This window comes from Panthera pardus, unplaced genomic scaffold (genome assembly GCF_024362965.1).
Source record: "Panthera pardus isolate Hobbes unplaced genomic scaffold, ASM2436296v1 HiC_scaffold_1, whole genome shotgun sequence".
Taxonomy (NCBI): domain Eukaryota; kingdom Metazoa; phylum Chordata; class Mammalia; order Carnivora; family Felidae; genus Panthera; species Panthera pardus.
Window position 1 is genome coordinate 34,198,638 of NW_026526654.1, and position 22,751 is coordinate 34,221,388.

A 22,751-nucleotide genomic window follows, 5' to 3' on the forward strand; every position below is an offset into this window, starting at 1 on the left:
TTTTTTCGATGGTTCTACTCTTATGACATAATTACCTCCCAGAGATCTCATCTTCAATGCCATCATATTGGGATTAGAATTTCAACATATGAAATTTGCAGGGGAGTCATTCAGTCCACAACAAAAATTTTAAAAACCATATTTTTTTCACTGACAAACCAAGAGTTGTCGAGTGTATTTGCCTCCATAAGCTTAATTGCTTAATTCAAGTTAATTGTGGTGAATTATTGTTTATATTGGACAAAATCTGGAGTCAACCCAAAAGACTCTCAACAGAGGACCAATTAAATAAATTATGGTATAGTCATTTGATGAAGTATTATTTTAAATAATGACTATGCTGTAGAAGGTTAGCAAGATATTTAAACAAACAAAAAAAGTAAAAAGTAAGATACAAAAAAATGTATCAATATATTATCACCCATTATGTATAAATCAAACTAGTGGATAGATATGGAGTTAGGTATAAGTATTAGATTGATGGCTGGATAAGTAGACATATAGATAGATAAGAGATGAAAGGTGTCCTTTTTGTAGAAGGAAGCACACCAATTTTTAAAATAAATCATTTTGGAGAGAAATACTAGGGTAGGGCAAGGATATAAGGCAGAAAGAGAGGTTTTCACTCTTTTGTCTTTTTATGTGAAAAAAAAAATTTAACCATGTTGCTTAGAGCAAATCATATAAACTGTTTATTGAATACTTTATTTAATACAATATACACAGAGAAAAGTATGTAACTGATTAGGGGTACAGCATAATGAACCCCTACCAGAAGTATACACATTTAATCAGTATCCAGATTAAGAAACAGTCTGTACCCCACAAATACCCTTCATATGCTCAAGTGTGGTTTTGGTTTTAACATGACTGATATTTTGGTTTAATAGGACTGGTATTATTTAATGCTAACCTAGAACACGAAAACCATAGTTTTTGTTTGTTAAAGGAGTATATTTTACAAGGAGTTTAATATTTTGAAAAAGTAACGCTGTTAAAAGTGATTAGTTAACATTCCATTATTTCAGAAGAGGTAAATAGTCACCAATGGCTCTCCAGAAACCAGAAAAGGAAAAATGAGTTTGTGGGGTTTGTTTTTGTTTTGTTTTGTCTTTAGATTCTTTTCCTCTAGAAAAAGAAAGAATGGCATATGTGCTTTGTGATGTTTGACACCTCAGCTAAAGTGGCTTGGATGATGAGATGGCTGGGCCAACTTGGCTTGGCCTTACAACTAACTAGAGATGTGGTTCTTTACATCTTGTATATTGGGGCTGGAATATTCAAGATGACTTTTCATCTCTGAGAATTTAAATCCATATATCCAAAACCTACTTGATATTTTCTTATGAAATATCCATAGATCTTCTCAGGGTGTCTAAAACTATCTATATACTATTTCCAATTTTAAAAATACCACACACTTACTGTAGAAATACAGTGCATAACCAATATAATGCAATGCAGTTATTGTAGAAATACAAAACACACACACACACACACACACACACACACTCACATAGTCACACATATATACAGACCAGAATCCCCTTGCTTTGACAGCATAATGCTATATTTTTCTCACTGGAAATTTGATTGTTTAAGTTTTTTTGTTGTTGTTGTTACCCACATGTAAAGTGCTGTAACTACTTATGCATAAGCTTCAAACCAAGTAAATTTAGACAATTTTACAGGAGACTTTACTTCTTTGTTATATGCACTTGGTTGCATTTAAATTACAAAGGGGAATGTGCAGCAGGATAGAGATCTTTCAGGTTAAAAGCCAGCACAACATTACCCTTGAGTTACTGGGTATGATTTTCCATAAATATATTTTCCTTCCTGGAACCAATACACTCATTCTAGAAAAATGGCAGAGAACTGTACGGTGACATTTAGTGAAAATTCAGTTTTGAAATGGACCTGTGGCTTTAAACTATTATCTCACTTTCATGCATCTTAGATCAAGACCATTGAAAACTGTTTATTCAAAACTCCAAATGTCAGCATGAAGTGTTCAGGAATTAATATTATTCTGAGGTGTGTGTGTGTGTGTGTGTGTGTGTGTGTTTGATATTTTCCAAAAATAAAAAATAAAACTGCAAAAATATTTTTAATTATGAAGTAGGCATTTTTATCATTTCTAAACTTTAGACTTCGTGGAAAATTTGGGTTTAAATATAAATAATGTCAGTTTAATAGATGATTTCTAAAAACAAAAAAATAAAAATGTACTAAATCCAACTAAACTGGAGACAGGAGGTAAATACTAAATCACCTAAATGAAATGCGGGTCACTGAAAAGGGAAGCCATTCTGGAGACCATTCATTGTTTGTTTTAAAAACCTTTGCAGAAGTTAGGTGCTTCTTTAAGGTATGTGAATAACTGATTTAAAAATTAGCTCGTGGGGCGCCTGGGTGGCTGTCGGTTGAGCATCCGACTTCAGCTCAGGTCACGATCTCGCGGTCCATGAGTTCGAGCCCCCCCGGTCGGGCTCTGGGCTGATGGCTCAGAGCCTGGAGCCTGCTTCCGAGTCTGTGTCTCCCTCTCTGTCTGCCCCTCCCCCGTTCATGCTCTGTCTCTCTCTGTCTCAAAAATAAATAAAACGTTAAAAAAAATTTAAAAATTAGCTCGTTCCCATCTTGCACAATGGTGGGTGAAAAATCTGAGAAGCTGGCTACTAAGAAGAAACCTGAAGTCAAGAAGTCTGATGCCGGTGGCAAGTTAAAAAGGGTAACCTCAAGGCTAAAATGCCAAAGAAGAGGAAGCCACACTACAGCCAAAACCCTGTCTGAGATAGAGGAATTGGTAGATATTCTTGATCAGCTATGTATTCCAGAAAGACCATGTGCCAAGAGGAAGCATTCAGTGGCTAAATCCAGGGTTGAAAAGAAATAGAAGGAAAGGGTTCTTGCTGCTGTCACAAAACCAGTTGGTGCTGACAACAATTGAGGTACTCAAGTGTTAAACTTCACAAAATGCCTATGTATTATCCTACTGAAGATGTGCCTTGAAAGCTGTTCAGGCAGCATGTGAGAACCCAAGAGCTAGCACTGCTCCTGGGGCCATTTTGACTATCCTCACTGGGTACCACAGAAGCAAGAGGATGATTTTCTTGAGGCAACTAAGCAGTGACTCACTATGTGTGACCAGACCTCCAGCCCTCAATTGAATTCTTTTGTGTAGAACACACCAGAAATTCATCATTGCCACTCCCCACCCGAAATTGCTGTCAGTAGTGTGAAAGTCCCCAAACGTCTTTCTGATGCTTACTTCAAGAAGAAGCTGAGTAAAACCAGAAAACAGGGAGGTGAGATCCTCGACACAGAGGAGAAATAGGAGATTACAGAGCAGCACCAGGTTGATCAGAAAGCTGTGGACACACAAATTCTGCCAAAAATCAAAGTTGTTCCTCATCTTGAGGGCTACCCCTGCTTTGTGTTTTCTCTCACAAATTGAGTTTATCCTGAAAAATTGATCTTCTAAATTTCCTTTTTTTTCTAAATTTCTTGCAAAGAACCTAATTAAATAACTGATCCATTAAATAAGTGAATAAGTAAATAATAAAATAAATGAATAGTTAATAATTTAATAAATTAATTAAATTCACCCTTTAAATCGAGAAAAAGTTTAAATAGGAAGCATTTGTATCAGATAACTTCTATGTCTCCTACCTAATTCAGCATGAAAATTGTTTTTTGCATTGTTCAGAGAGCAAGTAATATGCACAGCAGAAAGATAAATGTGTCTGGTCACTGTCCTAAAGGAGTTCTGTACTTTGGGGAAGATGAGACACCGGGTAAGACAAGATAGTGAGTCATAGAATGTAATAAGTGACAAGAAAGCTAGAGCAGCTCTTCTTCTGTCACACAACTCCATATCGCTTGAAAAATCAGCCACCTCTAAGTGAAGTGTGATTGTATAACTCTCCTGGATATCACAATTATGCAGAATAAATCATTAGCACCCATGGAACCAGAACCCACTACCCAGCTTCAATGTAAACCAGGAATGATTCCTTGATGTTGCATAGTCCTTCTTCTGTGTACCCCAAGACATGCATTATGATCTAAGCTCTTATCTCACTTTTCTTGGCCTCTCCTAAACTGTCATAGTTCCTAATCTCCACCTCCTAAACTATGGTCTTTTGTTTTTTGGAACTTAACATCATTGATAAGCAAACTTCTTGGAATCCTGAATCTCTTTTCAGAATGTTTCCTTTACTTATTAGCTCCTAAAGAAACTTGACTGTACCCTGAAGTCTTCACTTCCTTTGTGGCCATCTCAATCTCATGGTGCTTATCTTATTTTTATTCATATCACAGTTCCATAGGAAACAAATAGCGGTCATCTTTTACCCTATTGTAACTATCAGATCTTCCAAGCTAAAAAGTATTTCCATTTCTTTAAGACATAGAATGAACTGCTTAGTCATCTTCCTTGTTTCCATGATGTGCCAAACTCCTGCTAACTCCCATTCATCCAGTCAAAATGTAGTTCTTAACTCCAAGTTTTACTTTCCAACAGTTGATTTTCTCAGCAACATCAATATCCACTAGGTGTTTCAGACAACACATAATTTTTCAGTTTATTATCTCTAATAAAATTTTCCCCAAATTTTCAGCACCTGTTTTCTCTTATAACAACACTCAGGACAATTACAATCATCAAAACTTGACCCTAATTATCAAAAATTTGAATGCAAAAACTCTAGTTTTCCCCCAAAACTCTTTCCTTTTAGTTGACTTTTTCATGTACTTTCAGTTCAACTCTTCCGTCACCTACACAACATTATATCCTCCCAACCATTAATCTTACAGTTTGCTCATAATATGTCCATTATCCATTTCCCTCACTTCACTTTTTTTGAGTAGCTTAGAGTCTATGGTGCACGATGTAATTATTCGTCTATACCTCCATACGTGTTTAATCCATCCTCTGCTCCTTCCCTATCCCCATCACCACATTTTCCTTCCAAAATTCCAAATCTGAATGAACCTAAAGAAAACCTGAATACCTCACTCCAAAATATGACATTTTGGCATATTGATTATTTTGAATTAAAAGCACATAAAAAACCACAGAACCAAGAAAGACACTCTGACCCTCCTTTTTTCTTCCTTAGATCAGAAGTTAAAACTCAGGTGAAAGTTACTGCCCCCCCATACCAGGAGAAAGGAAGACATTCTTATCGCCAGAAATGGTGGACCAAAAACCTGTACAAAAAACCTTGTTAAACTAACTTTATCTTCCTGTTAACTTCTTTACCATTTACTATCCCTCATCCAAACCCCTTTGAGTTGTCAATTCTTGACAAATGTATTGTTTCTTTGTCTAAAAGGCATAAAAGTTTTTGTTCCAACACCTTTTCAAGTCTCCATTGTCCTGTGAAGTCTTCTATGTAAAATGTAAAAATTTAACAAAGTTTGTATTTTCTTCTCTTGTTAGTTCAATTCCTAGGCCCAGCTGGAGACCCTAAAGGAAGAGGCGAATTTTTTCCTCCCCAACAAACAAAAACATGTCTTCCACGGGTCTGTGACCAAGCAGCTAAATCACACATCCAAGCAAACACACCAATTTTACTTCACATTCAATATCTCTAATTCAAGTGGGCTGCAACACTGATAATTCTACTATTCCAGTAATTTACTCACTTTCTCATTCCCAGGAAGATTATATCATGTCTTCTTCTTTTTCCAAATACATATTATCTTCCCCCCCCACTTCTTCTGCCATCTCAGCTGATGAGCTTGCCTCCCACATGAGTGAGAAGAAAGAAATTATTAGGTGATAAATCTTTTATCTTTTACCTATAAAAACCAATCCAGGCAAGGCCACCAGTGACCTTGCCAAATCCAGTATTCTTTCTACCTACACAACACTTCACAAGCACTGTATTCAATACTATTGACATACCACTCCTGGAAACATTTCATCTCTCCTGACTTTTGTACCATCAGACTCTCCTTATTCTTCTCTAGGTTTCCACCCCCACCTCTTTTTTTCAAACTCCATATATGAAATTCCCTAGGGTTCTGTCCTATATAACTTCATACATTTCATTTTCTTCCTGGAACATAGTTTACACACATTTTTGTGTCGTTTTTACCTGCTTCCTGTCTGGCCCCATAATTTCAGACACTAATGTTGTACATGCTTTTCTTAAGTTGTTCTCATCATCTTTTATATTCTAGCCATTTTGTCTCTGTTTACCTTACATCATACAGGGCAATACACACAAAATATATATTTGTTTTAGATGAATGGATTAACAGAGCTACTGTGCTCATATTACAATAGTAACATTTGTATCTCTCTCTCTCTCTCTCTCTCTCTCTCTCTCTATATATATATATATATATATATAAAAGTAGAGACAAGGTCAAAGATTTGCTATCTCCTCTGTGTTTTCACAATTTTTAGAAACACCAGGTTTTCAGCTGTTCCTTTCTCTCATTGAAAGTAATCATATTCTGCTATTACATTCTTTTTCTTACTTGATATCTGTAACTGGCAGCTTTTTCTTCTCTTCTTGAGATATTGTGTCTATGCTAACGCTAAGGAGGTCTTTACCTGCTTGCAGCCAGAGTGGGAGGCTCTGCTCCAAGGGAGAAACTGCTTTTACTTTGGTGCCTACAGGGCATCTGACATCATTCATTTTGATCAGGCTACTTTCTACCTTATTAGTGATGCTATATGCTTCATGGTGCAGGTTAATTTCCTCTTACAGATCTGCATAAATTGTCAACATTATCCTATATCTCAGCTACATATTCCTTCAGGGAATTGATCAGCATACCTTCTCTCACTTGAATGCTACATTTAAATTCCCTACATATCTGTATTGGAGTATGCCTAGAAAAAGAAGAGTATCTAGAGAATGTCTGGTTATAAACATTATCTGAAGTGGAGTTCAATAATGTCATTTTATGTATCAATAATTGAAATACTGGCTTAGTTTACCTGCTGTTTTTGAACAAAATGTTGACAGATTTCTGTTTAAGTAGGATCTCCTTTTTCTATACCTTTGTTATAACTGTTGGTGAGATATGGATTAAATAGGAATTAATTTAATTTGTAATTTTATATTCTGGAGACTTAAGTTTTAGGTATCAGGTCCTTTTTAATATCAAAATGGAGGAACTTATTGTTTGGTGAGGCATAGAAAGCCTAGCTTAACTACTCTCTAAGAAATAGAGGAAATATAAGGATGGATCAACTAAAATGAAATAATTCAGTGCTGTAAACAAGCTGCCAAATATATAACTTAAGCTAATTTTGCCTATAGGTAAAAAACACTTAAAAAAAACCCTTTTGTTTGTTTCTGTTATTGATGTTCATTTGAACTGTTATATGCAAATAGTTTAGTCAAGGAATTGTTTCCTCCATTTTGTTTTATAGCAATGAGTAGGGTTGAGTTCATGTAGGAAACAGAAACCACTGTACAATATTTTAAGCAGACAATATTTTAATATGAAAACTAATGAAATTATTGAAAGGAGGAAATGATAAAAGGAAAGACTTCTCAGAAAGGCACATATGAAAATTTCCACTTTCCAGGGGAGCTATACCCTCTGTCCACTCAGAGCATGAGTTACTAGGAAGTTGCCATTGGTTTCATTGCATTCCAAAGCATAGTCTCTATCTACTCTTTAGAAGGCTAGGACCGTAAAGCTGATGCCACCACAGATACAAATGTGTATTGACATAAACCAGTTGGGGATGGACACTGGACACTGATTCTGGCCACTGACTTATGTGATCACCTTTTAACACTTTTAACACCCACAACCTACACACGACACACTGGAAATCTGTTTCAGACAAAGCCAATTCCACATCCTTGCTTTCCAGAAGAAAGGAGCTAAATGGCAAGAGGATTGCTTATGTTCCATTTTTGCCTTCCAAGGCTCAAGTAAAGATGTTGTTTTTAGATTTATGGCATTCAGAGTAGGAGCGTGAGTAAATGCTGCATGACACTGACCAAATCCAACTTAAATATCTGTGAAGAAAACCAATACCAAAAGGTAGTGGGCATGAAAAGTCCATTTAAAAAGTTGGTCATGGGGGCGCCTGGGTGGCGCAGTCGGTTAAGCGTCCGACTTCAGCCAGGTCACGATCTCACGGTCCGTGGGTTCGAGCCCCGCGTCAGGCTCTGGGCTGATGGCTCAGAGCCTGGAGCCTGTTTCCAATTCTGTGTCTCCCTCTCTCTCTGTCCCTCCCCCGTTCATGCTCTGTCTCTCTCTGTCCCACAAATAAATAAAAAAAACGTTGAAAAAAAAAATTTAAAAAAAAAAAAAAGTTGGTCATGAATATCCCACTTTACAGATATTATGATATTGAAATAATGCAAAGTCTAGAATATGTTCTCTATTCCTTGAACTTCTCCAATCATGAAATATTTGAATTTCCTAAATTCCCTAGGCTTTCTCTTGTCTTTTGCCTTACACATTGCTCCTAAAAACGTACATCATTCTCTCCCTACATCCTATTTATTGGCCCATCTGTCTATTTCAGGAAGCCTTGTTGTATCTTCAGCTTCACTTGCATTTACTTCTACCTATATGCTCCCAAAGGTCTCAGTGAAATCTCTACCATAAACTACCTATTAACATGCCAATATATTCCAATATATCATAAAAGTTTTTAAAGACAGTCTTCTTCTTCTGTACTCAGTGTGCATAGCATAGCAGGTGTTCAGTAAAAGTTATTTGAATCTACATTCAAATGCCATTTGCAGGCTTTTTGTTACCATTTAAATATCAGTCATTTTTAACAAACTTTCATTGTATTCAAGGTGCTTTATTGCTGATTACATGGTACATAAAAGGATTAGGTACTTGTTCTCAGTTTTAAGTTTAAATGTATTGACCTGTTAGGTAGATCCAATTATATTTACTTGTTTATTTTTTCATAAACTTGAAAAATTTGAAAGATAAGGAAAATTTTGTACTGTCCCATCCAGAAATGTTAAATCAACCATTACACTGAGTCTTAGCTTTTTTTTCTTTATTAGAAAAAGTTGGTAACCCAGGACAAAATTAGAGGTTGTCATCCACACAGAAGATAATCACCACCAACCTGTCCACCACTAAGGACTAGTTTTGAGCAGCACATAAAATGGGAGGAGGAATCTTTGGGTGAAATTGGATGTCCTGCGATAGTTGGTGGAGTTGAGAACAGAAGAAATATGTTTTCTGAGAATTAATGACATTGCCTTCCTTTGCCAGAAATTCCATCCCAATACCTCAACCACTTGAATGACTGTTCTTTGAGAAAATATTAACAAAATGAATTTTTCATTTTGTGTAGTATAAACCCAATAATTTTAAGGCTTTTTTTTCTCATGATCTTAACAAAATCACAGAACTTTTAGAAAAATTTCAGATGTGAATGGTAGGTGTTATAGACTGAATTTAATTTATAGTGAATTGCTTATATTTAGGAATTGGTATCTTTTTTAAAAAAAAATCCAAATTCTAAAATCTGCAGAAGAAAAGTTTGGAAAGTAAATTATAGACCATCACAATAATTATATTATTATTATGATTTTATACATCACTATCTCATAAAGCAAATATTGTACAGGGAGTCAAACCCAGATGGGATGGCAAACATCTTTACAGTAGAGAATAGAAAAACATATACAACCATTTTATGAGCTACTTACATCTAAATAAAGCTGTTGTTAATAACTGAGGGGCTTTAGGAAACAGAATAAACTGTCAGTTATCACTCTTTCTGCTATTAATGCCTGAGTAATTAATATACCAAAAATTCTTTTTCAAGTCCTGAAAATGAAAAGCTGGCCAGGGCTGGGGTGGGAAAGAACAAGCAAAAGGAGAAAGAAAGGAAGAAAGAAAGAAAGAAAGAAAGAAAGAAGAAAGAAAGAAAAGAAAAGAAAAGAAAAAGAAGGAAAGAAAGAAAGAAAGAAAGAAAGAAAGAAAGAGAAAGAAGAAGAAAGAGGAAAAGGAAGGAAGGAAGGAAGGAAGGAAGGAAGGAAGGAAGGAAAAAGAAAGAAAAAGAGTACATACCGGTTAAAACAGGGTGAGAGTAGGCTTTTTATTTGTTTGTTTTAGTTAAATCCTAATAATTTGTTAATTCCTTTCTGATTTAAGTAAATACAAGTGAGAATTTTTTTTTTAATGTTTATGTTTGACAGAGAGAGAGAGACAGAGTATGAGCGGGGGAGGGACAGAAAGAGAGGGAGACATAGAATCCGAAGCAGGCTCCATCCAGGCTCTGAGCTATCAGCACAGAGCCCAACGTGGGGCTCAGACTAACAGACTGAGAGATCATGACCTGAGCCAAAGTCGGACCCTCAAGCGATTGAACCACCAAAGCGACCGGAGAACTTTTTTTTATAAATAAAAGTGTCATAAGTGCTTTAAATTATATAAAATTGGTAAAAATTGCAGGAATATATTTTTTCAGAGTAAACTGAAAGAGGCCAGCCTTTAGAAATTTGCCCTGTGGGTATATTAACAAAAATTCACATATTAATTATGAATAGAATGTGCCATCCATACTGGCAATTGTTCTTAATCAGAGAACAATTAGATTAAGACAAAAAAAAAAAAAAGGAATGTGATTCCATGCACCTAAGTATTATACAATACTTTAATTTCTCTTACATACTGATAAAATAGACTTTAGTGTCTCACTTTTCTTCTTTTTTTTTTCTCTTCCTGATTCTCCCTTCCCTACCTCTTTTTTTCCTTCTTATTTGAATTTGTGAAAGTAAACTGTCTTTTTGTAGAGTTAAATGCTGTTGCTGAAAATTACGGATATCTTGTTTAGTCTGCATTCTAATTTTGCATATTTTAGGCAGTTGGTATATGTTTCCAATTCCCTTGGTTTCACTGACAAGTCACAGTACAATGCAGTGCCTGACTTATTATATATGGCTTTCAGTAAAACTTATTGATTAAATAAATGAGTTCAGTACATCAAGAAATAGTGGCCCTTTTCCTTGTGAAGCTTTCCCATTGCATTAGAATTCTGCTGCTGCCTTAGTAATTTCCCACAAATTAAGCAGCTTAAAGCAGCACAGACTTACTATCTTAAAGGACTGGAGGCCAGAAGTTCAACACAGTTCTCACTGGACTAACATCAGGTTGTTTAGTTAGGCCGTGTTATTATTGGAGGTTTTAGGAAAGAAAATGCTTCCAGACTCATTTAAGTTGTCCAGTTCCTTGCAGTTGTAGGACCTGAGTCCCTGTTTCCCAGATGGCTGTCAGTTCGCAGCTCTTCCTGGCTCCTAAAAGTCTCTCTTCTCCCCTTACATGTGGACTTTTTCATCTCAGAGCCAGCAACAGCGCATTGAGTACTTTCATTCTGTCTCTCTCTTCTGCTTGCAAATGGAAAAGGTTATTTGCTTTTAATAAATCATGTGATTATTTGAACCCACCTGGATAATCTAGGATAATGTCCCCATTTTAAGGTCTGTAATCTAAATTACATCTTTGATGTCTTCTTTTGACATCCAAAATAACATATTCTGAAATACCTGAAAATTAGGGCATGGACATCCTTGGGATGTTATTACTCTGCCAACTATGCCCATATTTTCTTTATTACTCATTTGATTATTTAAGTGACTGATATCAAAAAAATAGCTCAAATTTGTGTGTTTTACAATACTTGAAATGAAATCAAAATGATCCGTGGAGTCTTGGGAAGAACTTCTTTGCTTCTCAAACATTGCACTTGCTGATAGTTATTACTAAATATTTATCTACCCTGGAGTAATAAAATAAGTGCTTCGTAGTCACTTCTTACAGTCACATGAATGTACCTTTTTGACAATCATTTCCTCAATATAGTTTGGTAGGAATAATAGGGGAATGGGATTAACTATGCTCAGGTATCACATTGGTCCACAAATAAGGCTTAATATTGATGAAACATGGCATGAACCTCCTTGTAAAGATTAGATTTCAAAATATTGTGAATCAACTTGTAATTAGCAAGATCACTTGTAGTTGGTTGATATATGATTGTTGTAGTCCATGGCTTGGGTTTGCATACATTAAACTTGATAAATATTTTTTAATATAAGAGATTTAGCATGAAGATTGAAATTTCAGGAATTTATGTTTAGTAAATTCAACTTTAATAAAAATGCCTTATATTGATATAGTACTTTATATTTCAGAAAGTCTTTTTCTTTATATTTACAAATATAATTCTTACAACCCTGTAAAGTTATTATGACAAAGTATATGATCTCTATCCAATGACAGATTGAATATATGGTCATGATCCTAAACTGAATCTTTCAATTTCTTGTTTCAGTTCCCACCTAGTTTTCTGTGTTTTTGTGCATATTTGTGTGTTAGTAAAATATTATTCAAATATATGATATAAGACTAGATAAAACCACCTGTGCAATAAGAATGATACAGAATCCTCCTAAAGGCAAAAGGATAGAGTAAATGGATTCTGGAAGATCTGTCCCTATAACTCTATTCTTCAAAACTCTATCAGGGGTTGGGGGAGGCTAAGAATATGATAGGTAAGATGTTGATCACTTCAAAACTTTACAAATACCTGACAATTTAAAAAGTTTTAGTCTTTTTTTTTTCGACGTATTGAGATGTTTGCTTATTTGATGTCTATATTCACACAGGTTATATAACTTCACCCCCCCAAAAAACAACAGTTAAAATAATTAAAGTCAATAGTACACTCAAGGGCAAACATTTGTCAGTCACTGTATGTCAAACTCCTATGTATGAGTTATTGCTTATTTATGCACTGCAGCCTGAGGTAGAATTTCCTTGAATTATAGCTACCCAAACTAAAAATTCTAATTATTTTTGTTATTGGATCAACCTAAGCAATGAAAGCACAGTCAGATTATTCAAAAAACAAAAAGGCCAAAATCTTCCCAGAACATTCCTCTAACATAGAAGTTGGACATCTATTCCAAATCAAAGTTTTTAAATAATTTTGTGTCAATTGTATATCTTGGTTTATTTTATAAAAATAATCTCTTGTGCCAATGATATCTTTACTTAATTTATAATACATAAATGAACTGTCTTAACATTCTACCAAATATTTGAAATTTAATGTGAGAATCATTTCCTATTGTATATTTGTTTAGTAATTCACAATCTTTGAGGTTCTGATTGATATTGAACTTGCACTGCATTGTAATTTACTAGATTTTTTCAATAGCAATGAAGCGTGACAACTCATAAAATACCCTACATTGCCTTGTTTATTTCAAGGACATTTCTCTAATAAAGAACAAAATGAAATAGAGTGAAGACAAGCCAAATTTTAAAGAGAATACTATTTAGTTTTGTGAACTGCATTCCTTGAGTGACGCAAGCAAAATGACTGTCTAGGGTGTGACAAATACAATAAATTAGGAAAGGTGTCTCAGTCTTTAGGATTTCCTACCAAATGGTTTCTTTAATCATTAAATACTGACCTAGTCTAGGAGGGAAGTTAATGAAATCTGGCTGAAAATCTATTGCACTTGACCATCATGGCCTTTGCATCCCCCTCAGATTGACTAAAAACCTTTAGACCTGTTTCTTCTTGATTCTTGTCTTCTGACCTCCCTTTTCTTAGAACATTTACTTTAGAAAACTTGTAATTGTCAACCCTTTCTCTGCCCCTTTGAGATGTAAATCTTTTTATAAAACCTCTTGTCAGTTTTACGACCAAGGACTGTATTTCTCAAGGACCTGGAAGCCATCCTTTTGAAATATAAACTTGAAGGAAGGTGGCATCCCTATTCCCAGTTTTCTGTAGGAGGACAGGAGCCTAACATTTGGGAGCATCTTAATCCATATTGTAAAATTATCTCCTGTCCTGTCCACCCCCCACTCCAACTCTTAAAATCTCTCCCACTTTTGGTTTGGGGGCAGGGGTGGGGGGTGGGGGTGTGCTCACACTCAGTTCCGGCATTTCTCTCCTATTGCTTACTCTTGAGTAGTCTTCCTTCCCTGTTTAACTTTATCCTGTGCAATTTTTCCTTGACACACTCTAAGACAAAACTTAACCATGAATATCAGAAAATGAGGAAGGAAAACTCTCTTTAACTTATAATGTATAGCATTGTAATTAGGTATAAAAAACATTTTTGGTTCCAGATGAATATTAAGCACATATTAAGATATGTTTTTGCCTTCCCGTTTACTGAAAATTGCACTAAAATGAAATGTTAAGATGCAGCAAGAAAGAAAATACTAACAATGCAGGGAAGATAGTGACTGGGTCAGAGAGGTGATGTTAATCAACAATTTGTGAGATAATTCATCAGATTTCATGAAGGGTGTAGATGAAAGAGGAATGTGCAGAATTCCAAAGGTAAGATTTATGGAATATACTTTGAGCATCTCTAGAGTTTGTGAGAGTCAATGTGCCCATTAGGACATCAGTGGGGCTCAGGACTCCTATCAGAATTGCCTACAGAAAACTGAGCTGAGGAGCAGGGCTGGATAGTAAGAGCTCATGAAAGGATATAAAACCAGGCAATTGTGTCATTCTGTTCTCACATTCTTCCCTCATTCCCAGACAGAACAAAGGCTATTAAGTTTGGACTGGCAAAACTGAGATATATTTTCTCCAAACTGAAAAACAAAACCAACCAACTTGCCCAACAGACAAGCAACGATGCAAGAAGCTTAGTTCCACGCCATGGTTCTGGGGAAAAAATCCTTCCCCCACAGACATCTGGAGAATCCACATACTTCAAGGGAAAACTACCTTGTTTCACAGAATTCCCACCCAAAGAAGAAATATACAAGAAGTTCTTTCTATACAACAGTAAATAAAAAAATGCAGAAATCCACCAAGCCATTTTTGGAGTGTGAATAGACAATTGCAGATCAACAGATATATAAAAAGATCTGACAAAATAAAAATTAAAACAACAAATAAATAATTATTTCCTTTAAAAACCTATATCAAATTTATGGCCCGAATGTAAAACAAAACAACTGATAGAATATAAGAGAAGACAGTCCATTATCTATCGTTTCTTGTTTAGTTCTTCTTTGTTACCTGTGCTGCCTTTCATGGAAATCTTGTTTACTTGCTGACATTAAATATTTTAAATGGGTTATTTTCTGGGTGAGTTATTTTTTTAATGGAGTCCTGCATACACAAAGTGATTTAAAATCCCTGAGTTCCTGGGATGAAAAAAGGAAAAGCTTCAGGCACTCCCTGATGGGACATTGTTTGCATGGGGAAGCTGGAGCCTGGCTAGCTAGATGCAGGGCATCTTATATGATGTATTTGGCAAACATATTTGGCTTTCTTTAGTTGGTCCTGAGTTATAAGGGAGGGGCAATAATTAGATCAGCTGATAATTATTGGGCAAATTTCAACAGGTTGGGGATGATTGCTACAGAGGCTGCAGTTTAGTTTCCTGGACTGGTTACTGCAGAGGTTGTGCATGAGAGTTTTAATTTTTTATTTGATCTCACCACTGCACTTTTGTATACTCAATCTCTCAAGTGTTTTAGATGACCTACAAGCCTGAGTTTTGCAGCTTTCACATCAGTCCCTCTCCCCAAACACACCACACACACACACCACATACAGTGAGGGCATTAAAGCTCCAGTACACAAGATGGCCTGCCCATTGGGTATTGCCATGGGCTGAACAGTTTACTTGTGTTTACTCAGTCTGGATTGTGCCTCCTCCTCCTCCTCCTCCTCTGCCTCTTCTTTTTCTTCCTCCTTCTTTCACTTTGGTATCTAGGGATTTTCATTTATTTTCTTAATTTGGTTTTTTAAAGCTCAGTTGTATAACTCATTTTCTTATTATATTTCAAACTGTATTTCAGTGAGTTTGGGGTAGAAGAACTTTGCATATTAGCTTGTCCTGCCACTTGAACCAGAGTGTTTATAACAGTAAAAATAAAAATCAAAAGATGAAGACACTTAGAAAAAAGGGAATAAAAAAGAGGTAAATCTGACACTGATGTTTAATTTTTAAAAATGGAAAATTTAGCATGAGAACTAACTAAATGTCGTTGAAGGGCAGTATGAAGCTACTATCTCTAAGTGTAAGATATAAAAATGCAATTTATAGGGCTAGTCCTGTGGGGAAAAATATGGTAAAGGACATTCTCTTAGGGGCACTACATACTCAGTTTTCTGCAGTTATTTACCACGGTTATGGGGATCTTTTTTCTCTAAAGTGCTAAGCTTTTACATGTTGTCTTCTATTAAATTGTGGTCCTTTCTTTACATCCAACAATTTCACGCTGTCCCCTTAAAAAAATCAACTATTTACTACACTTGCCCACACAAAAACACACTTTTATTCAATATTGCTCTACTTTTTCCTTTGTCAGACTTACCTTGAAAGGAGAAATGCAAATTAAAAATAAGAGGCTTAGTTCCCCCTGTTGAAAGTAAAGAAAGAGACTCTCCCTTTAGAGCATTACTTTAGAAAACTTATAATTTTAAGTGCTTTCTCTCTTTGAAATGCATGTAAATATTTTTAGTTGCTAAATAAGCCTCTTGCCAGGACCCAGAAATGTCTTTTTTTAGGAACACAGAAACCATCTCTTTCAAATGTAATCATCAAAGTAGATAGAGTCCCTACCTCCCAAATTTCATGGGAGGCCAGAAGCCTAACACAGATAGGCCTCTCCTTCCAAGTTGTAGAACTGTCTCTTGTCATAAAGATATATGTTCATTATTCCTTCAGTTAAAAACAAATAGCAAACCTAGATAGTCACTTAATCACCACGTAAATCTAGGATGAATATGTGTGGCAAAATGTCCTTTCAGTCCTTTTACTTAAGAACTAATTATTATTTGAGAACATGTGTGTAATAGGTTGTGTCTGCTTGTTTATCTCAAAGAGTGAGATTTCTTTCCATTTTTTTAATGTTTTAGATTTCCTTTGATGCACATCACCTTCTGGTTTAATGCTTATTCAATAATAAAATCGTTTTCTTTCTCTACTACTTTTATGAATAGATTTTCTGGGTTGGCAGCAGATTTTTATTTTTATTTCCCCCAAGAACCTCCTCCAGAATGGTTAAGAGTCTACTTCTGGACAACAGAGTTTCTGAATGCACATTACATAAAATCCAGAAGAAGTTGCAACTCAATGCAAATGGAGAAATCCTTTTCTGTGGATGTTTTCCTATAGATTGCTAAACCATTGATCCAAAAGAAGGAATTGGGAAGATCTTTTCTGCCACCTGGATATGAAATTGCAACCTGAGGTATTATATAACTGAAACCTCCATTCATCATCAATGGTTTGAAATAGACATAAGAACAGCCAAAACAAGTAAAGTCTGTCTTCACTTCTGTTGGAACAACTGGGAATGATGCTAGGTTTGTACACTTGAAAATTTATGAAACTACAAAGGACCATTTGCCAACAGAGATCCTGTGAGAATGAAGTAAAGTGGAGGCAAATACCAGAGGAAGAAGAAGAAGCAAGAGACAGAGTTAGAGTCCTAATGACATCCTTGAAATATTTCAGTCTAACTTTTGAGATTTAAGTTACTCTAATTTGTGCTTATATCAGTTGTAAAATAAAAATTTGAACAAATTCACTGACTATGACACATAAAATGGTCTCATATGAAAGGTGTACAGGTTGAAATATTGAAAGGTTTTCTTTATACATTTTCTCCTCTTACAAATATTTATTGAACACCTATCATATGACACACACTCCTCTAGTACCAGGAATTCCTCAGTGAACATATCAGGGAAAAATCCCTGGATTCAGTTCCTATATACCTATAAGAGGGTTAGTCAAGAAACTAGATAAATAATCAAACTGCATGGAGAAACGCCTGGGTGGTTCAGTCCATTAAGCGTCTGACTCTTAGCTTTGACTCAGATCGTAATCTTATGTTTCGTGAATGCTGACAGTGCAGAGCCTGCTTGGGATTCTCTCTCTCACACCCTCTCTCTGCCCGTCCCTGATCACTCTTTCTCTCTCAAAAATAAATAAACTAAAAAAAAATGCATGGAAAGAAGGCAAAGGAAACACAATGCTCCATGAAATAAAGAGATGAATAAGGAGGTTAGGTGGAAACTTAGGTAAGGAGTTCAGGCAGATCTTGTAGAGAAGGTGACTTTTTATTCATAGACCTGAAAAAAATTAAAGGGTTTGCCAAGAGTATGTCTGAGGGAACACCATCTCAGGCAGTGGGAATAGGGACAGCACTCTTAAATGGGAGTGAGCCTGACGTGTTCTAGAGCACTGATTAGACCAGTACAGCTGGACTGAGGAATGAGTGAGTAATTGGAAATGAGGTGTGAAAATTGTCTGACTGAAGCTTGTTGCTCCTCAGAAGGACTTTGACTTTTGCTCTGAATGAAATGGGAAGCCACTTGACAAATCTATCAGAGGATTGCCATTCAATTTATATATTGAAATATATTATTCAGATTTTTCATTGTATACTTTTTAAATAATAATATATGTAGTTATAGCAACTAACATAGTTCCCCTACTTTCTTTGCACTAATTGTTTCCTGGTTCTGACAGTTTGGCATTCAGCTCTTTTGACTCAGAGATTGAATGGTACAAGTGTTTGGACTGGTCGACAGCTATAAGGTCGAGCCTTATAGTTAATGTTTTATCCTTTTACAAGGAGAAAATACTATGAGTTAATTCTAATGACTACAATTAATTTTAAATGTCATAGAAAAAAATACATTTGTGACTAGAATAAACTTTGGAAATTCTTCATTTGCCTTTTGCTTATCATTCTTATCTTTGTGGCACAAAAACTGAAGTCAAAGCACAAAACACTGAAACTGTTAATTGGTAAGATAAGATTAACTCAGGGGTACCTGGGTGGTTAAGTTGGTTAAGCAAGGGATTCTTGATTTTGGCTGAGATCATGATCTCAGGGTTTGTGAGTTTGAGTCCCCAATTTGGCTTTGTGTTGCTGGCATGGAGACTGCTTGGGATTCTCTCTCTCCCCGTCTCTCTCTGCCCCTCCCCCACTTGTGCTTGCATGCTCTCTCTCTCTCTCTCTCTCTCTCTCTCAAAATAAGTAAATTAACTTAAAAAAAAGATTAGCCCAGCAAACTGCTAGCCCCCATTCCTCTGAGAGAGAGAGAAAGAGAGAGAGAGAAACAAAGACATTATGTTAGGTTATTTCGATAAAATGCTTACTACAATGCAAAACCAAAAAGTTGATTACAGTTTGCTTGTGTTTTTTATCTTTAAGCCTTTTAAAACTCAACTGCTTTCATTGTAATTTTTATAGTAACAGATATTTTTAAATTTATATGTGTTAAGTAATGAAAATTTCAAATATGGTACTTAAGTAGGGTTATCAAGGGATGTTTTATCTGGTGCCTTGAATAGTCAAATCTCCCCATTGTTTTGGACTTTAGAAAGTCACCTTTAATTTAAAAATATTTGAGTCATACTTCCTTCTTTCTCTCCCTAAATGTATTTGCTCATATTTTTAATCCCTGTTTTCTCCTGTTTATAATCTAAACATACTGCAGAGTGTCTATTTTGTTTAAATGTATGAAAACAATTAAGAGACAGTTATCATCAGGGCACCTGGGTGGCTCAGTGGGTTGAGCGTCCAACTTCAGCTCAGGTCACGATCTCAGGGTCCATGGGCTCCAGCCCCTCATCAGGCTCTGTGCTGACAACTCAAAGCCTGGAGCCTACTTCAGATTCTATGTCTCCCTGTCTCTCTGCCCTTACCCCGCTCACGCTCTATCTCTCTACTACAAAAAATAAATGAACATTAAAAAAAATTAAAAAAAAGAAACAGTTACCATCATTTTAGAACTGCTCCTAGTCTGAAAAGTATAATCTAGAGATTATGTTTGATTGTTGAAAGGCTATTACAGCACAGATTAGTTAATTATTAATTCCTGCAATGTACATTTTTGTCCTCTCAAACTTGTTCATTTTGAAGAAAATATGTGGGAAAAGGAAAAAAAAAACAAATTAAAAATGCTCTCACTGGGGTGCCTGGGTGGCTCAGTCAGTTAAGCGTCCGACTTTGGCTCAGGTCATGATCTCACGGTTTGTGGGTTCCGGCTCCACGGCAAGCTCCATGCTGACATCTCAGAGCCTGGAGCCTGCTTCGGATTCTGTGTCTCCCTCTCTCTCTGCTCCTCCCCCATTCATGCTCTATCTCTTTGTTTCTCAAAAATAAATAAAACTTTAAAAATATTTTTAATAGCAAAAGTAATTCTTAGTTCCTAGGGAGTACAATAGCATGGCCAGCTTTGACCTAGGACAGAGTTAAAGAAACCACCCCCCCACCCAGCCTCCACACTGGCTTCTTGGTTGCTGAGTGCCTCAGGAATCCAGGCTTAAACTAACTATTTTAAATTCCATTCAAATATATAGACTTCTTGTTCACTTCTCATTGTAGTCATAGTAGTGACTACTTGTTCACTATTTGGGTGTTTTGTCCATTTAAGGTTACCATGGCCAAAATATTAATTCTCACTGCATACATGAAGATAAATTTTGTGTTATAGACACATGATACACTGTGGTTTATCTTAGTAACACTACATGTGAATCTTCTGCTTGTTCTTTTCACTCTAGACCAACATATAATTCCCTCCTACTTCTTTCTCTCTCTCAGAAACTTCCTTTACTTCTTTCACATACTATATATTTATCTTTATGCCTATTTGAAAAAAGAAAATCCCTCCCTTTAAAGTAGAACTTGTCATTATATACGGTAAATTAAAGGGTAAGATTACATGACCACAGAACACTGAGTAGATGAAGAAATGACAACTTCATGATGAAATTACAGAAATGAAAGCCATAGTTTCTCTCTGAACTCCTGATTTTTTTTTTTAAATAGGAGCAAATACTGCAGTTTCCCACTAGACCCTCAGGCAACTATAATTAGATGTGCTTGCTAGTACAACAAGTATACGTAGACAGAATGAGGGGGAAGAGAATTAAGACCTGAATGCAGAGGAATAGTAGGTGAGTCCGGGGAACCCATAACAGAAAGAAAAAGGATAACAGATTATTTATATACTAATTTGATGAAGATTGCTTCATAAGGTAATTGTTTTGGAAGGAGAGCTATTTTTATCAATAAGTTTTAAATGGAGAAGCAAAGATTTCTTATAGGTGTCTATATATTAAAAAGGCTGATTGTTCATAATTTTTCCTGAGTACATTATCTAAATTGCTACCTTTGTTTACATCCAAGCTGGATGTTAAAGATAGAAACTCAGGTTAATAGCCAGTCGTGATTAGAAACATCAAAAGGGATGTATCACAGGAGCATAACTGAGAAAACTTTGACCATCAAAAAAGTCTCATTCAGAGATGAACCTGAAATCCCTCAAATAAGGTAACTTGGGTTAGGAAATCTGGTTCAAAGTTGAACATGCTATGTGACCGTGGGAAAGTCAGCAACCTTTTATAGGACTTAATTTATGCATCTCTGAAGTAATGGACTTGTTTGGAGAATAATTGAGATAATTTATGTGTATACAGTTCCCACACACCACCGACTTATTTATTCAATATGTGTTCATTGTGTACTTAGAGATGTCTTAACTACTGAGTGTTCAGAGTTTCTGAATTTTAGAAAAAGCAAAATAGTATCAGGAAAAATAGGCACTGATAATAAGGAATCCATTTTCTTTCACAACCATGGTTGGATTTAGCAGACATGTTTAAGCATACAGACAACCTCCTGTAAAAGTCACTCCCCTTAATAACATGGGAGTTTTATAAAATGATTACAGATAAAGCCACATATTTTTATTTAAATTGAAATTAACTCTGATTTTAAATTGCAACAAGTACCTAACATAAGAAGAAATCCAGATGAGGAAAATAATTATAAACTAACTTCTGTGTGCTTTTTTGGATTTGAAAACAATAGTTATTTCTACTTGATTAAAATGTATCATTGGCAGGGACAAAATGTCCTCTAATTAGGGAAACACAACGACCTTCTAACATTTTAATAATCGAAATGTTTTCAGTTTTTCATTTGAAAATTAGTTTCTGGGGCACCTGGGTGGCTCAGTCGATTAAGCGTCTGACTTCAGCTCAGGTCATGATCTCACGGTCCATGAGTTCGAGTCCTGCGTCGGGCTCTGTGCTGACAACTCAGAACCTGGAGCCTGCTTCAGATTCTGTGTCTCCCTCTCTCTCTGACCCTCCCCCATTCATGCTCTGTCTCTCTCTGTCTCAAAAATAAATAAACATTAAAAAAAATGTATGGTAGATTTTCTCAGTAGTTTCCTGACATTGTCATTCATACCTTTCAGTAGTCATCACTATCATGAGACATCAACATGCTTCCTAGGTTATTCCTCAATATCCATCTCTATAATTTAAGGTTCATTAAGTTCACAATACAACATTTTATAATCTCACCTGCAGTAAGTCTTATTTTTAATTGCAAACTATTTTGACAACTTAACAACTTTTGACAAATTTACTCTTTGGAGAAAAAAAGTTAGACAACTTTTACCAAGAGAGAGAGACAAGTCACTATAATGCTTCATTGTACATTTCATCACCATATTTGGGACATGTTTGGAAAATATGAAGACCTAAGTGTAACATTTTGTTTACATTTAAGACCTGATTTAATATAAAACACATGTGTAAAATGTTAAGAATTAATAATATTTTATTATTTGTATGTTTTTGTTTATGTTATGTAAAAGAAGCTTTTGACAATATAATTTTACAAATTCCAAAGTAGCCACTATATCTTTCTCCACATTAAGTAAGAGAGTGGTCAATAAGGCAAGAATAATTCTAGGAAAC

At 35.5% G+C, this 22,751-nt stretch overlaps 1 pseudogene; it reads left to right on the forward strand.

The window, feature by feature from the left end:
- Positions 1–2,647: 2,647 nt before the first annotated feature.
- LOC109264007 (60S ribosomal protein L6-like) lies at positions 2,648–3,484 on the forward strand (annotated as a pseudogene).
- Positions 3,485–22,751: the final 19,267 nt, after the last annotated feature.